Source organism: Diabrotica virgifera, chromosome 8, assembly GCF_917563875.1.
Source record: "Diabrotica virgifera virgifera chromosome 8, PGI_DIABVI_V3a".
In the NCBI taxonomy this organism is placed as follows: domain Eukaryota; kingdom Metazoa; phylum Arthropoda; class Insecta; order Coleoptera; family Chrysomelidae; genus Diabrotica; species Diabrotica virgifera.
In genome coordinates, this window is record NC_065450.1 from 184,084,178 (window position 1) to 184,100,937 (window position 16,760).

Here is a 16,760-nt window from a genome sequence, read left to right on the forward strand (position 1 = left end):
AACATTGTACCTATCGTTTTCTAAAATGCATTAAGGCTATGGGTACATAATTCGCAAATATTTTACGTGTATCCCTAATTTTTCTGTCTTTACCCGGCAACTTACGTGTAGTAAAATTCACACTGGTGTGGATATGTAAACATTACTAGAATGTCATTCTACTTGAAAATGTCATAATTAATTTAAAGAGATGGCTTTTGAATGTTCTTGGATAACTGTTATTTTTATAATTGCAAATTATTAATTCAGTTAATAAATGTGATAATTTTTTCACTAACTATGTTTTCAGTGATTGTAATAATTTATTTGTACAACAAAAACTAATAATCAATCGAGAAAAGAGGAAAAGTGTTAAAGTGATTTTTTAATATGTTGTTATTTTGGAACGCTTACAATTTTGAACATCTCTAACAACAAAATACTTGGATCACAGGATATATCGGATGTATTCTCTGCTTGGATCTTCCACAAATAATACACAATAAATAACTTTTTATTAAGTTCACGTCTTAAATCAATTATTTATCAGATACACTATATATCAATAATATTTAATCAATTTCTCAAAATATTCCCGATGCAATGTCAAATATTTAAAATTGTCACTGATTGTCAGTGTCTGACTGACAATATATGCTGACAATATTATATTCGGTTGAGTGCGTTGTAAGACAAAGACAGATTTGGAAAATATTACCACGGCATTGTGTTCATTTTTTTCAAATCCTGAAAAAACCAATAAATATTTTTGAAAAATTTAAACGCAGAATGAAAGACTAAATTATTACCGAGGGCCGAAAGTCCCTTAGAATAAATAAAAAGTTTATTTTGAATGAGATATTTGAAATTAAAAATTACACTAAATTTTCTCTTAGTTTTTTCACCCCTGTAACTTATTAAAATAAACATTATAGAAGTTCTCAGGGACTTTCGGCCCTCGCTAATAACGTAATCTTTCATTCTGCGTTTAAATTTTTCAAAAATACTTATTAGTTTTCTCAGGATTTGAAAAAAATGAATCCCCATTTGAATAGCATTGCAGCCGAAAATACGTACCGATCCTCTTAAAGAATATCAATTATTCTATTTTATGTTTAAATTAACTGTCTGATTTTATCCTGTCATGCAGTGGCGCACCCAGGGGGGGTTTTGGGGGTTAAAACCCCTCCCAGAGCATATAAAAAAATATAAAGAATAGTAGGAAAATGTAACTTGTCTTTCAGAAACAATACAAAAAATTTCGGAGCCCAAGCGAAGCTAGGACAAATAATCCCCGGGCAAAAAATCGCGGACAAATAATCCCCACAAATTTTTTTGAGCAAAATAACTCCACAAAAAAATCCCGGACAAAAAATCATGAAGGAATATTTGCTGCCGAATAGTTCTCTAAAAATTTTCCCGTGTGAATGCAATCGACTCAAATGTTTTTCAGCCTCAGTGCGTGAGAGCTATAGCAATCGCCATGAAACCGCTTTTAGGCACGAACATAATGATTAGCAATTAAGATTAAGCCTGAATTGTAATTTCGATTACCAAATTTCTAATTTCAATTCCATGCCGAAAATTTCAAATTTTACATGACAAACGAGTGTGAGTTTTTTCAAAAATCGTGGAAGATATATGTGCCTGTACCTGCTTTGAATAACTATTTTCAACACATTGCCTATTCGTGACGAGAACTGCTGGTTCTGAAAACGATAATCTTGATTATAATGCAAAAAACCTGTTACTTTTTGTAAATTTAAAAATATTGAGTTATTATCATCATCAATGTCATTATAACTCTTTGAGTGTCCTTGCGAGTGGTTTACTATTGCCTTCCATGTGTCGGTCCTGTGTCACTATTTCTCATTGTCTCACTCCCATTTTCTCCAGATCTTCTCTGACTGCATCTTTCCTCCTTTTTTTAGGCCGTCCTACAGACTTTTTCCCATCTGGCCTGTCCCCGAGCAGCTATGCCTGGTCTGATTTTTGGATAAATTTTTCGCATGGCATATTCTAAGGCCAGGTTAAACAACAATGGGGACAACGGATCTCCCTGTCTCAGTCCAGAATTTACGCAGAAAGCATTTGATATTTCCCCACCTCTTCTAACTTGTGCAAAGAAGTTACTTACACATATTTGCGTTACCGCAGTTAGTTTCTTGAGTACGTCCAGCTCGACAATTGTATTCCATCGTGTAGGATGATTAATTATTATTGAATCATAAGCCTGTTTGAAATCTATAAAGATCTGATGCACGTCTTAATTATACTCCCAATCCTTTCAAGCATTATTTGTCTAATAGTAAATATTTGATCAACAATCGATCTTCCGGGCCTGAAATCACACTGGTCACCAACTATTTCTTCAGCGTATGGTAGTAATTTTTTTAGTAATACATAACGAAAAATATTTTGCCATCAGTTTCAATTCACTGCAAGAAACATTTCAGAAACCTGCTTCAAAAGCTATGTTAAAAACACGTGTTCTGCCTTTTTTCATAATAAAGCTAAACATTCTTAATAGCGCAAAAATTTTTAATGGATGCACACAGATAATGGGCAATGTTTTCAACTTAGTTATTCAAGGCAGAGTGAGCAAAAAATTTAAGCGAAGAATTACAATATGATTCCCACAGCCTAGGTCATTCCCCATATCTTCCACGATTTTTGAAAAAACTCACACTCGTTTGTCATGTAAAATTTGAAGTTTTCGGCATGTAATTTGAATTAGAAATATGGTAATCAAAATTATAATTTTTTATATGATATTTTATATAGATTTTTTGTGGGGATTTTTTCTCGGTGATTATTTGTCCGGGGATTTTTTGTGGAGAGATAATTTATGGGGATTTTTTGTCCGAACCCCGCCCAAGCCAACCCCCCCTAAAGGAAAATTCTGAGTGCGCCACTGCTGTCATGTAATGATTTATCCTGACTTTAATGTACTAACAACTTGGACATCATACTGCGAGGCATAAGTTAGGTATATAGAAAATTACGCTAATTTTCATAGTTGATTTTTTCATGAACATAATATTAACGGATTCCGCTAATTTTTGAAGTTATACTTCTTTACGATCGAGGGTGAAATTTTATAATTCCCTGGCGCATGCGCAGACAGACAGTATGTAGTTCGTTGCTAATCTTTCAAATTAAGGGTGTTTTTTTAGAGGTATAGAACTTTAAAGTAGAATAAAACAAAGATTATTTTTTATATTAACATGAAATTGACTTTATTTGAAAGATAATTTTTTGACATTATATTTTAAATATGACTTCTGGCATATGACCACCACGGCTGGCTCTGACGTAGTCTAATCTGGAGGTCCAATTTTCGACGACTTTTTCCAACATTTGTGGCCGTATATCGGCAATAACGCGGCGAATGTTGTCCTCCAATTCGTCAATCGTTTCAGGCTTATTGGCATAGACTAGCGACTTCACATAACCCCACAGAAAATAGTCTAACGGTGTTAAATCGCACGACCTTGGAGGCCAATTCACGGGTCCTAAACGCGAAATTATGCGGTCACCAAACGTTTCCCTCAATAAATCCATTGTGGCACGAGCTGTGTGACATGTTGCGCCATCTTGCTGAAACCACAGCTCCTGCACATTGTGGTTGTTCAATTCAGGAATAAAAAAGTCAGTAATCATGGCTCTATAGCGGTCACCATTGACTGTAACGTTCTGGCCAGCATTGTTTTTGAAGAAGTACGGACCAATGATTCCACCAGCCCATAAAGCACACCAAACAGTCAATTTTTCTGGATGTAGTGGTTTCTCAACATACACTTGAGGATTATCTTCACTCCAAATACGGCAGTTTTGTTTGTTGACGTAGCCATTTAACCAAAAGTGAGCTTCGTCGCTAAACAAAATTCGCTTATGAAAGTCGGGATCAACGGCAATTTCGTTTTGGGCCCATTCACCGAATGTACGCCTTGCTAGGTGATCGTGTGGCTTCAATTCCTGCACGAGTTGAATTTTGTAAGCACGCAAACCAAGATCTTTTCGCAAAATCTTCCATAAAGTGGATGGACACATATCCAACTGCTGTGCACGATGGCGTATAGACTGATTCGGGTCTTCCTCTATACTACGCTCAACAGCAGCAACAACATCTTCTGTACGCACTGTACGACATCTCTGTGAATGCGTATTATCCTTTAGAGTGAACGTGGTGCGAAAACGTTCCACAGTTGATCGAATTAATTGCTCTGATGGGCGATTATGTATACCATAAAATAGACGTAGTGCGCGATACGTATTTCGAACAGAACTATGATTTTCAAAATAAATTTGCACAATTTGAAAGCGTTGCTCAGGCGTCAGTTTATTCATATTGAAATGTCAAACCAAACTAAATAATAATCACTTGACAGCTGTCAAAATGGCCGCCAGTTAAAAATGTGTTGCCAACTTCTATTTCTATACCTCTAAAAAAAACACCCTTTATAAGCACAAATAAGTCATTAAAAGATTATATTAGTGTTCTTAGTAAATGTAATATTTATTATAATTTTTGTGTCTTTGGATTTGTCTTCCTCGGGTGTAAGATAATAAGTATCTATTATAACTTCTTTATACTTCACTTGATCTATTTTTCACCGTGATGTGTAATTATATCCGACACATCAATAGCACGGGGCTTGATAGGTCGGTTGGTATAGCATTGGACCAGAGATCGAGAGATCGCGGGTTCAAATCCCGGACGATTCATATTCATTTTTTTTATAACTTTTGTTTGGTTAATTTTTGGTAATTATTGTTAATTTTTGGTATTGTAACTGTTAAGTATATTTATTTCGTTGAAATTATATAATAGAAGTATAACTTCTTACGTGTGTACAAAGTCCACACACATTCTTTTTTTTTATTATTTTATGTTTCGTTAGTCTTGTTGTGCAAAGGTTTACTCAAACTTTTTTGTACTTATACCAGGGAAAAAAAAGAAATGTTTTTCTTACGTTAAGTTTGGGACACCCTGCAGGGAGGACGAGGTACAAATATGTTTAGTCTTATGTTTTCTAAACATTATTTTTTTTAATGTCCCTGATATATTTAGAAACAAAAAAAATAGACGGTTTTGTAGTTTAGCATGTGTTTTAATCGAAAGAAAATTTGAAATACCCTGTAGGTGGGAAAATGTACAAAGGATAATATACATCGATACTATAAATGTTATCAGAAACTACAAGCAGGAAATAGAGCGTACCACAAAAATAAAAAAATAATAAAAGATAAAAAATTAAGCAGAAATACAAAGATGCAAATATATAAGACTACCATAAGGCCAGTGGTAATGTATGCCATAGAAACCAACACCCTAACGTTAAAAGAAGAAGAACAGCTGAAAGTATTTGAAAGAAAAATAATGCGCAACATTCTGGGACCAAAAGTAATAAATGAAAACGAAAGAAGACCCTGGATGAACCACGAAATAGAACAATGGATGGAAGGAGAAAACATAGTGAAAGAAGCAAAAGCACGAAGAATAAGGTGGTATGGTCATATAAGTAGAAAAAGTGAAGATGATCCCATTAAAGTTATTACCTGAGACAAGAGCACGAGGCAGACCAAAAACAAGATGGAAACAGCAAAAACAGACAACGACTTAAGAGTTATGGGAATTCGAAACTGGAAAAAAAGACTGAGAACCGAAATGAGTGGAGAAAATTAGTAACGGAAACGAAGACACACCAGAAGCTTTGAGGAGACAGATTAGAAGAAAAGTGGCCTGATCCCCCATGTCTTAACGGATCATTAAAGTGAAAAACAGCTATAACTTCCACGGGAGTGTACAGCTTATATATATACTATAAATGTTATAGTCTCATATTCTGTAAACATTTTATTTTTTTAATTTCTTTGATATTTTTAACAACAAAGAAACTAGACGATTTTACTCTTTAATACGTGTTTAACTGACGACATGCGATACGTGAAGAGGCCATGTCTTATCATACCACTAAGATGAAATTATTTTCTATGTATAGTGCGAAAGGAACCGAGTGTTCAGGAAAAAAAATTGTAATGGACCTCTCGCTATTTAAAGAGTCTCCACATAGTCACCAAATCCGTACTTACTCTCAAGGAAATTCTACCCCATAACATCACAGAGCCTCTATTAAACAATTTCGTTTCTCTTATGTTGCGCTGTGCATACCGCTTACTTGGTCGACAAATAAATCTTATACGGTACATACATTTGTCAACCCCCTCCCTTCCATTTCCCCCACCCCTTATTTTTAAATAAGCAATAGGGGTCGTGTGCTACCTTATTTGGAAGGTTCTTAAATTCTCTATTCAGTAATATTAACATTGACATACCTAATTATTTATACAGGGAGTCCAAGAAAAATCATTTTAAATTAAATTAATTTACACAAAAAGAAGAATGTATGCAATTTATTTAACTCAAAATATATTCTATTACTGATAGAAAACAGAGAAAAATTTTTATTTAACAAATAAATATTGTTTTTCGCTTAAATTCAATATATAACCTACCAAGAGGCAGATGGGTGGCAGCTTGAACAATGAAATTTAGCGAAAAGTAATGTTTATTTATCAAAAAACTTTTTTTCTGTTGTGTGACAGCAGTAGAATATATTTTGAATTAAATAAATTACATATATTCTTCTTTTTGTGTCAATTAATTTAACTAAAATATTTTTTCTTGGACACCCTCTACAAACAATTATGTTAATGTTTATATTACTGAATAGATAATTGAATAACCTTTTAAATGAGCTATCACACGACCCCTATTCCCTATTTCAAAATATGGGGTGGGGAAGTGGAAGGGAGGGGGTTGACAAATGACAAATGTATGTACCGTAAAATGGTGATAAAAAAGATCAAAAATCGACCTGTTTCGTCATTTCCTTAAAATCTAATAAATAGGTACTGCCAGATATCGAGGTGGACTGTTTTCTTTGGCCCACTCTGTATAACAATCTTTTTACAAATTTCGTAGAATTTGATGTAATTTCTTAAATTTTCAAGCTTATGCGTTTTAAACTAGACGATCTACAAATGCATAATATAACATGTTATTTTTACGTGAAAATGCATTTTACCTAAATCGATATGAGTTCAACGACACTCTTGTCGTTTCGTATGAATATTGACCCCTAATTGATAACTAACACTTACCCCCAAAGGAAGTGCTGTGTTCTCTACAAAAAATATAATGACCATAATAGAGCTTGTACGCGAGTTGAAAATTGCCTTCTAAAAATGAAGGAACGATTTTATAAATTGAGTTTAAAATTTTAGTTAAATACTCCAGGAAACAAAGGGATTTAAAAATCAAAAAATAGCCGCTGTTTACATATTAACTAGAATATCTGGGAGATGTCAATAGAAAAGGGGTATCTCGTGAGTATCCAAATTTTTACTGCGTCATGGTTTTTATTAGCGTTTAAGCAAAAACAACGACTTTTTTCATTCGTTTAGATATTGTTTTTATATAGCATTGTAGATAAGAACGTTCAACAGACAACGTTCTTGGAAATATGGTCCTTCGACAAAACAACATCAAAAGGGCATTAATTAGGATTGGAGCTTTGAAGGAGTCGACCCTTAGCGAACTTAATAACTTACCCAGTTCCGTACAAGATTAACGGTCGCATTCGAAGTGTGGAGGAAACGAAAACAAAAGAAGACCAGAAAGCATCGAAATTAGTAGTAGGAGCCTTACTAGAGCCTGAGCACCAGAGAACCTGAATAGCATAAAATTTTATCTAACCAATAACTGTAGTGTAACAGTTCAGTGGCTGTCAGTGGAACCATTTTTTACTCCATGACTTTTTTTACATTTATTTATCATCGTCATTTATCATGATAAATAAATGTTGAAATCGTGGAGTAAAAAATGGTTGTTTGGCAGCTACTGAATTATTACACTACAGTTGTTGGTTAGGTAGGGTTACCATAATTTATTAAGGCCAAATCCAGACAAGGGTAGTCCAAGGGGTTGTAGAAAATGTAAAACGTGAATTTGGCTATGTTGCTATCTCCACATTGTACATATATGCGAAATGCATATGGCAAAATTAAAAATACAGCTGTTTTGCTACAATATGCAACTAACATCGAAAATCTCTGCCAGTTTAAAATACATATTATTATACACATACAATGTTTTAACATACTTAAGACCTAGAAAATAATCTACTTTAGACAAACTTAAAGGTGCTGCGATGAAATTTCCCAACGTTGGGCCAAATGTTTTCGATTTTTTTAGTGAAGAAAAAAATCCGGGCATTTCTCATACCTGGACGATAATCCGGACATGTCTGTCAAATCCGGACTGTCCGGACGAAATCCGGACGTATGGTAACTCTATGGTTAGGTAAAGTTTTGTAATAGACTGCTCTAAATTGATAGCTATTGATAATTATACTCTGTCGAATTAACTTCAAACAATGACTTACGCACTAGAGTTGTTAATGATGTGACTATTCTTAACAGACTACGCTCAAAAGAGCCTGAATCCACTAATTTATAAGTTCACCAATTATACCTCATCATAGAGCTTAATGTGTCTAGCATAGTAACAAAAACTTTGTACATACTTTGAAAGCTGACAAATATCATTTAAACGAGGAAATATTGCAAAACTATTTGGCAATTCATTCAATTTGCTGAAAGTTGAATAAACTGGTGATTAAACTATTAATCGGTATGTTTCACAATTATTGTACACTGGGAAACTATAAAAAATTACGAAGTCGTATTCGAAGTGTGGAGGAAACGGAAACAAAAGAAGACCAGAAAGCATCGAAATTAGTAGTAGGAGCCTTACTAGAGCCTGAGCACCAGAGAACCTGAATAGCAGTCTATTATAAAATTTTATCTAACCAATAACTGTGGTGTAACAATTCAGTAGCTGTCAATGGAATCTTTTTTTATTCCATGACTTCAACATTTATTTATCATTGTCATTTATCATGATAAATAAATGTTGAAATCGTGGAGTAAAAAAATGGTTTTATTGACAGCTACTGAATTATTACACTACAGTTGTTGGTTAGGTAAAGTTTTGTGATAGACTGCTCTAAATTGATAGCTATTGATAATTAGACTCTGTCGACTTAACTTCAAACAATGACTTACGCACTAGAGTTGTTAATGAGGTGACTATTCTAAACAGACTACGCTCAAAAGAGCATGAATCCACTCATTTATGAGTTCACCAATTATACCTCATCATAGAGCTTAATGTGTCTAGCATAGTAACAAAAACTTTGTACATACTTTGAAAGCTGACAAATATCATTTAAACAAGGAAATATTGCAAAACTATTTGGCAATTCATTCAATTTGCTGGAAGTTGAAAAAACTGGTGTAGTGCAGTCATTGAAGGTGGATATGAGCTATTACCTCCGATTTCGTTGAACCTCCATAGATTTGCATGAAAATTGGTGAGTGGTTAGAGGATATCTCAAGGAACAAAGGTGACATGGTGCCAACTTGCGCTTTTACCCTGAGGGTGGATGCCACCCCTTCTCGGGGGTGAAAATGATTTTATTAAAAATAACCCCACAATTCGATAGAGGGACAAATTATAAGCAAAATTTGTTATATAAAGTTATTAAAATAAATCAAAACTTTTTGAGTTATTAAAGATCAAAAATTTTAATTTTTTGTAAGAAAAATGCATGTTTTTAACCGATTTTTCATAAATAACTCAAAAACTATAAATTTTTACAAAAAAGTTATTATTATCAAAATTGAGGCTAATAAAAAGTCAAATAAACTCCTTACTAGAAAAACCTTTCAGTGTTAACTAAAAGTGAGTTATAGGTAATTGAATGTATATTTCTTTCGTCGAGTACCCAAATCTAAGTATTCAAGCTTAGATACCGGGAAAATGATGCATTTTATAACATAAACTTATTAAACATTTGTCAAAGTTTATAGAAATATCTATCAAATAAGCCCTTGAACAAGTTGATGGCATTAAACTTTATGCACCAAAAATGTTTCAAAATGTATCTTTTAAAAATATTTCCAAAAAATGTTATTGTTTTTTTGTAAATAATTCCGTTAATTTTTAAGATACCAGATTCGCCTAAAATCTGATTAAAAGGTGATTCCAAGAGCTATTAAAAAACGTCGAAATTAGTCTTTTAAACCTCTTACTTTTTTAAAAATAAAAGGTTAAATGGCACTGGTTACATGGTTCTCGCAGCAAAATTGAAATTCTAAACGTTTCTATCTCGGTTATTTTTTATTCTACGGAAATAGTAAAATGGGTAGAGTATTTTGAATTGAAAAAACTAAAATTTAGTTATATATAATTTTTTACGTATATTGAGTATTTTTGGAGTTATTATCAAAAGAAATGAAAAGTACGATAATTTTAAAAATTCTGATTTTCTTAAATTATATCTTTTTTTAAAAAAAATTTGCATTCTGAACCGGTCAAAATTGTTAAAATCATTAACTATGTTAACCTAAAGAAATTGTTGTGAGGATTACTACAAATTTTAATTTTTGTGGAAATGCCGTGTTTTATTTTTTACTTTTTCCTAAAAAAATCGAAAGGGTTTTCTTATTTTCATCATAACTTGCTTAATTTTGATGCTATTAACTTCTAGTTGAGCTCATTTGATAGGTATTCCGAAGTACTTTGACAAGTGCTTAACAAGTATATTCTATAAAATGCATCGTTTTCCCGTTATGTAAGCTTGAATACTTAGATTTGAGTACTCTTCGAAAAAAATATACTTTTAATTACCCATAACTCACTTTGAAATAACATTAGTTTAGTTGTTTAAGGGCACCCAAAGTCCGAAAATTTAACTTTTTAACTTTTTTTGGGTTATGATTGAAAATTATTCTCTGAAATCTTCTCTTTCCAACGATATATAACACATTATAGTATAAAATATCCATGGTTACAAAACTATTTGTTTTCTGAACGTCTGCACTCAACTTACCTTGTACCGGTAGCTTTATAGCCTATTAGAGTGTTTTATGTTTTTGCGATTTCCCGAATACTAGTTTTTTAACTTTTGATGTCAGATATCTTTGTTTCCTGAGATGATAAAAGGTCCAAATTTTTACAGTAATTGTAGATAGATAATATCTAGTCCCGCGTAAATTTTTATTGAAAAATGTACAAAAACAAGTAAAATAAAAAATAAAATCTAAACTTTTTTGGGTTTTTTTGTAAGAGTATTTTAAAAAATTTTAAAATAAATGTTTCTTTCACTCTAACTTTACAAAAATCTACGCGAGACTAAACAATATATGTATTTTCAAAATAAAATAAAAATTAGGTCTCTAATTGCTTTGGTTACAGAGCTATATGACATAATGTTAACATTGTCGGTAAATGGGACTTTGGGTGACCTTAAGTGGGGAGTGTATTAAATTTTTTATTATCTTCAATTTTGATAATAATAGCTTTTTTACAAAAGCTTATAGTTTTTGATTAATACGTGAAAAACAGCTTTAAAACAGGCATTTTTTTAAGAAAAATAAAATCTTTGATATTTAATAACTCAAAAAGTATTGATTTATGTTAATAACTTTATATAACAAATTTTGCTTAGAAGTTGCCCCTCTATCGATTTCTGGTATTATTTTTAATAAAAAAATTTCACCCCCGAGAAGGGGTGGCATCCACCCCCAGGGTAAAAGCGCAAGTTGTCATCATGTCACCTTTGTTCCTTGAAGTATCTTCTAACTAAAACGAAATCGGAGGTGAAAACCTTCAGTGACTCCACCAGTGATTAAACTATTAATCGGTATGTTTCACAATTATTGTACACTGTGAAACTATAAAAAATTACAAAGTTAAGATTTTTTTGGAAGTTAAAATGTCTTCTTCTTCTTCTTTTTGTATAGGCAATACTCTGTTTGTTTTTTCAATGTGCCTCTAGTAAGTTGTCGTTCCATCGTTTTCGTGGTCTTCCCACTGATCATCTTCCTATTGGGGAACAGTCTCTCGCTGTCCTCACTACTCTATTTGTTGTCATTCGGCTTATGTGGTCATTCCATTCTATTCTTCTGTTTCTTACCCAGTTATTAATGTTGTCCACTGTCCACCTTGCATCTCCGTCGTATATCTGTACTTCTAACTCTGTCCCATAGAGTCTTACCATCGATTTTTCGAAGGGTTTTCATCTCCGCTGTTTCGAACAATATTTTTGTTCTTTCTGCGTCGGGTCGTGTTTCTGCCCCGTATGTCATTATTGGTCTGATGACTGTTTTATAAATTCTACCTCTCATTTCTTTTCCGATATTTTTATTTCTCCATATCGTGTCATTCAGGCAACCTGCAGCTCTGTTTGCTCTATTCACTTGAGCTTCCACTTCTGTTTGAAATTTAAAATGTGATATTATAAATTAAAAATGTTTATCAGCAAAAAAGTGATTGTAAATTAAATCCGAAAGAAAGCATTTTTTCAATTGTTTATAATTTATTAAAATTAATACTAAAAATATTACAAATATTAAAAATTATTAAAAATTAAAAAAAAGGTCATTTGCAGATGGCTTTATAGATGCTTTGTCAATATTAAGACGAGCTTTTTGATCTCATTTTCCTCGTAAAGCCTCACTCAGATATTCATATTTTTAAAAAAGTATATATTAATTTTTAATTTTTTACTTAAAAAGTAATTGATGCAGAATATAATACCAATTTTCGCCGTATAAACAAACAAGAATAAAAAACCGCTAAACACCGTAAAAATGAGTGGCGCATACAATATTCCAGTCACAAAAGATCTGATATGAATATTACGTGGGGCGAAAATATATTTTCATTTTGATGGAAAATAAAATTCTAGTTTTATTTTAAAAGATATTTCCATAATATTCGGTAAATTTGAAATAAAACGCGTTACAAAAGAGTAACTTAGATAGAGTTTGTATTTTAAAGCTCTTTTGTGGCGCCTTTTACTTCAAATTTAGCAAATATTATGGAAACAAATTTTAAAATAAAACTTGAATTTTATTTTCCATCAAAATTAAAATACATTTTCGCGCCACGCGCCACGTAATATTCATATCAGCTCTTTTGTAGCTGGAATATTGTATACGCCACTCATTTTTACGGCGTTTAGCGGTTTTTTATTCTTGTATCAGAAGCTTTTCAAAGTTTTTTATAAATTAAATGTATGAAGTTGAATTTAATGTTTCTTGATTCCACGTTAAGCGTTATAAATGGTCGCCTTAATAGCATTATCTCTTAAATGTTCTAGTGTCCATCGAATGTACACTAGATTTTTTTTCTATTCGAAATAGATTGAAAAAAAATATTGGGATGACCGGTAAATAAACTCGGTGGTCCTATCAAATTTAGCGTCGTAACCACTTCAAATACATAAACCATTTCGGCGATAATGTTCAAATGGATTATATGTACTTCGAAGCTTGATAAATTCGAAACGGCTTAACCGATTTTGATCAATAAACATGAGTTTGAAACGTATTGACAAGTAGTATCTGATGCATCCAAGGTCAATTATGATAACTAAAGGTATTACAGGAATTATTGAGCTTGAAGAACCGTTTTTCCCATAGGAAATAGATTTGATCACATTTATGAAGACTAATACTTAAAAATTCGAATTTTCCTAGATATAAGGTGTACACCGTTAGACGCGTCTAGAGTCCTCCTACAAACGCTCAGTTATTGGCGCAATTCGTAGGTTGAAATTTTGAGTACTTGTCGAAATTTTCAAAGTTTAGTTTTTCAGTTTTTTGGCTATACTGAGCAGATATCCAACTCAACGCTATTGATTTGACGTATTTACTGTTTTTCTGTCTCTCCTTGAACATAAGATATACATATATCCCCAAAAAATATGCCGTTTTGTACCTACCCAGTCCTATAGCTGGCTTATGGGTGGTCGAAAGCCACAAACTACACCGGTTTTAAATCGGCCTTGGCCCCCTCTTGAAACATAGAAAAAAAATTCAGATCGGTGTAACTTTTCCACACACATACATACACACACATACAAACATTTTCCCCTTTTTAAATAGAAATTGAATAAAATTTCTGAGCTCGGTAACTTTTGAATGATATAACCGATTTTCAAAATTAAACATGCGTTGGAAAGGTAATGATCAGTACTGTCAGAAAGCGCAAAAGTCGGACTTAAATTTTCGAAATTTTTTAGAGTTTTTAGGACAAGAACGAAAACAGACTCTAAATGGGAAGGGTCGTAAAATCCACACCCTTGGACCAAAATAGATGGTTGAGATATGGATGGGCGAGTCTTTTCCTATACTTTAAGATGGGATTTGGACCAATTTTCAATTCAGTCAGATTTAAAAAATCGAAAATTTCGTGTATATTTAGTGTCACATGTATACGGGGGTTGTGCGCCACTGGCGAGAACTGCCGTTATCTGGGAAAAATTATCTGCCCAGGTTAACCTTTACAAAAAAAAGCAAAATAGACCTACCATCTGAAAGATAATAAAAAAGCACAAAAAAAAGTTTGTACGACTCATGGAACCGGAGAATTTTTTTTAGTACCTAACCAAAATTACTTTTTTTCGTTATTTGAATTATATTGGGACAAAAGTTATTCTTGTAATTTTTTTCGTAATATCTTTGGGAACACAAGTATTATTTGATGATGCCCTTTAATTTTATGGTGAATTCTGTTTCGACTTTTGTATAATTGAAACCGAAAATGATAATATAGTAATTAATTTACTTATAAAAATATACAAAGTTTAAATTTTTGTTAATCTATTTTAAAACTATTTTTGAAGTACTTACAAAAGTCAATATTAATCTTAATAAAAATACACGCGTCTTTCCGCTCTTACAACTAATTGTCCGTATTTTAAAAGTTAGTTACTCCGTTACTCCGTAAGTGAATTAATAAGCAGTTTTGGAAATCGGAAAGATATATTCCTACTAGGGGACTTTAATGGACGAGTTGGAAGGAAAAAATATAGTGCAGTGATAGGAGACTACGGAGAAGATATACTAAATGACAATGGCACACGTCTTATAGAACTGTGTCAGCAACATTCATTAAAAATACAAAATGGATATTTTAGACATAAAGACATCCACAAATTCACGTGGGAACAAAGAACAAGGGGGTTAAAATCTATCATTGACTACTGTATAACCAAACAACAATCACAAACAAAAATAATTGACGTCATTGTGAAACGAGGTGCAGTCTGTGGATCAGACCACCACTTACTCAAAACCGTAACCTTCATAAAATACAAACATTTAACGCAAGAAGAGGAAAAATCAAGACCTGAGTTTCCATCTAGACAACCTATATATAACCTAGATAGTTTTTACAATGACTCCACAGTCTTCTTGTATAGAATAAGACTAGCCGAAAAGATGAAAAACGAACCTACAGGATCGCCTGAAGAAATGTATCTACACTGTAGATACATTTACTGTAGATACATTACAAGAAATGTATCTTAAAACGTATCTACACGAAGCGGCAAATGAGGCTGTAGGAGAAAAATCATTAGTACAAACACGGAAAAACTACTGGTGGAACGAGGAACTAGAGGATCTTATAAAACAAAAGAAAGAACTTTATAATAAATGGCTAACCTCACAAGATCTAGAAGACCGACAAATGTACAAAAGGTACTGCCATATGGTCAAGAAGCAAGTAGCGAAAACAAAAAACGAATTCTGGGACAGAAAATGCCATGAGATCGACATATTATTAGGGAGCTCAAAATCTAGAGAAGCCTGGAAAACTGTAAAAACCCTCAAAACTAATAGAAACGAAAAAGTAACGATAGAACCAATTGGACAAGAAACGTGGAAAAACTATTATGTAGACTTACTAACTGAGAAAAGAGAGAAATTTAAGAATGTTAATTACGACTTCCAAATGACTCAGAATAACTGTGATCCATTTACACTAAAGGAAATCCAACAAGCATTATCGAAAATGAAAAACAATAAAGCTCCTGGGCCCGGAGGTATACCTGTGGAACTCTTTAAATTTTCCCCGGATGTAGTATTGGAAAACTTAACGAAAATATTTAATAAATGCCTGAATGGAGAAAAGATACCATCCGAATGGAAAACTGCAAGCATAAGCTCCATACACAAGAAAGGGAATAAACATGACTGCACAAACTACAGAGGACTCAGTGTTATAGCTTCCGCAGGTAGACTGTACGGCAGAATACTACGAGATAGAATAGAAAGTCAATATGAGGACTGGGAGGAGCAGAGTGGTTTTAGAGCAGGAAGATCGTGTATTGATAACCTCTTTTGTATAAAACAATTAATTGAAAAATCACTAGCATATGGGAGTCAGCTACATCTAGTATTTATAGATTTGGGGAAAGCCTAAGACAGTGTACCGGTAAAGAGACTTTGGGAATCTCTTATAGAGAACAATGTACATCCACAGTACATTAATGCGGTGAAAAGTTTTTACCAAGGAAACAGTAGTTATATAAAAACGAGAGATGGACACTCAGAATACTTTCAGGTTAACAAGGGTCTAAGACAGGGATGCTGCCTGTCCCCTACCCTCTTCAAAATTTATATAAACACGGCTCTGAAGAAATGGTTCAGAAAATGTAAGAAAATGGGAGTACAAATAGAAGAGGGTAATCTGACTACTTTGTTATTTGCTGACGATCAAGTGGTTCTAGCGGAGGATACAGAGGACGCTGCTTATATGGTTCGAAAACTGATAGAGGAGTATGAAGATTGGGGTCTGGAAATAAATACAAACAAAACAGAATATATGACAATAGGCTGCACAGGCGAAGACCTAGACT

At 33.0% G+C, this 16,760-nt stretch overlaps 1 protein-coding gene across 5 annotated transcripts in view; it reads left to right on the forward strand.

Moving 5' to 3' along the window:
- LOC114337269 (zinc finger protein 474-like) overlaps positions 1-16,760 on the forward strand; it is a 296,452-nt gene that overhangs the window by 225,248 nt on the left and 54,444 nt on the right. The window lies entirely within an intron of this gene.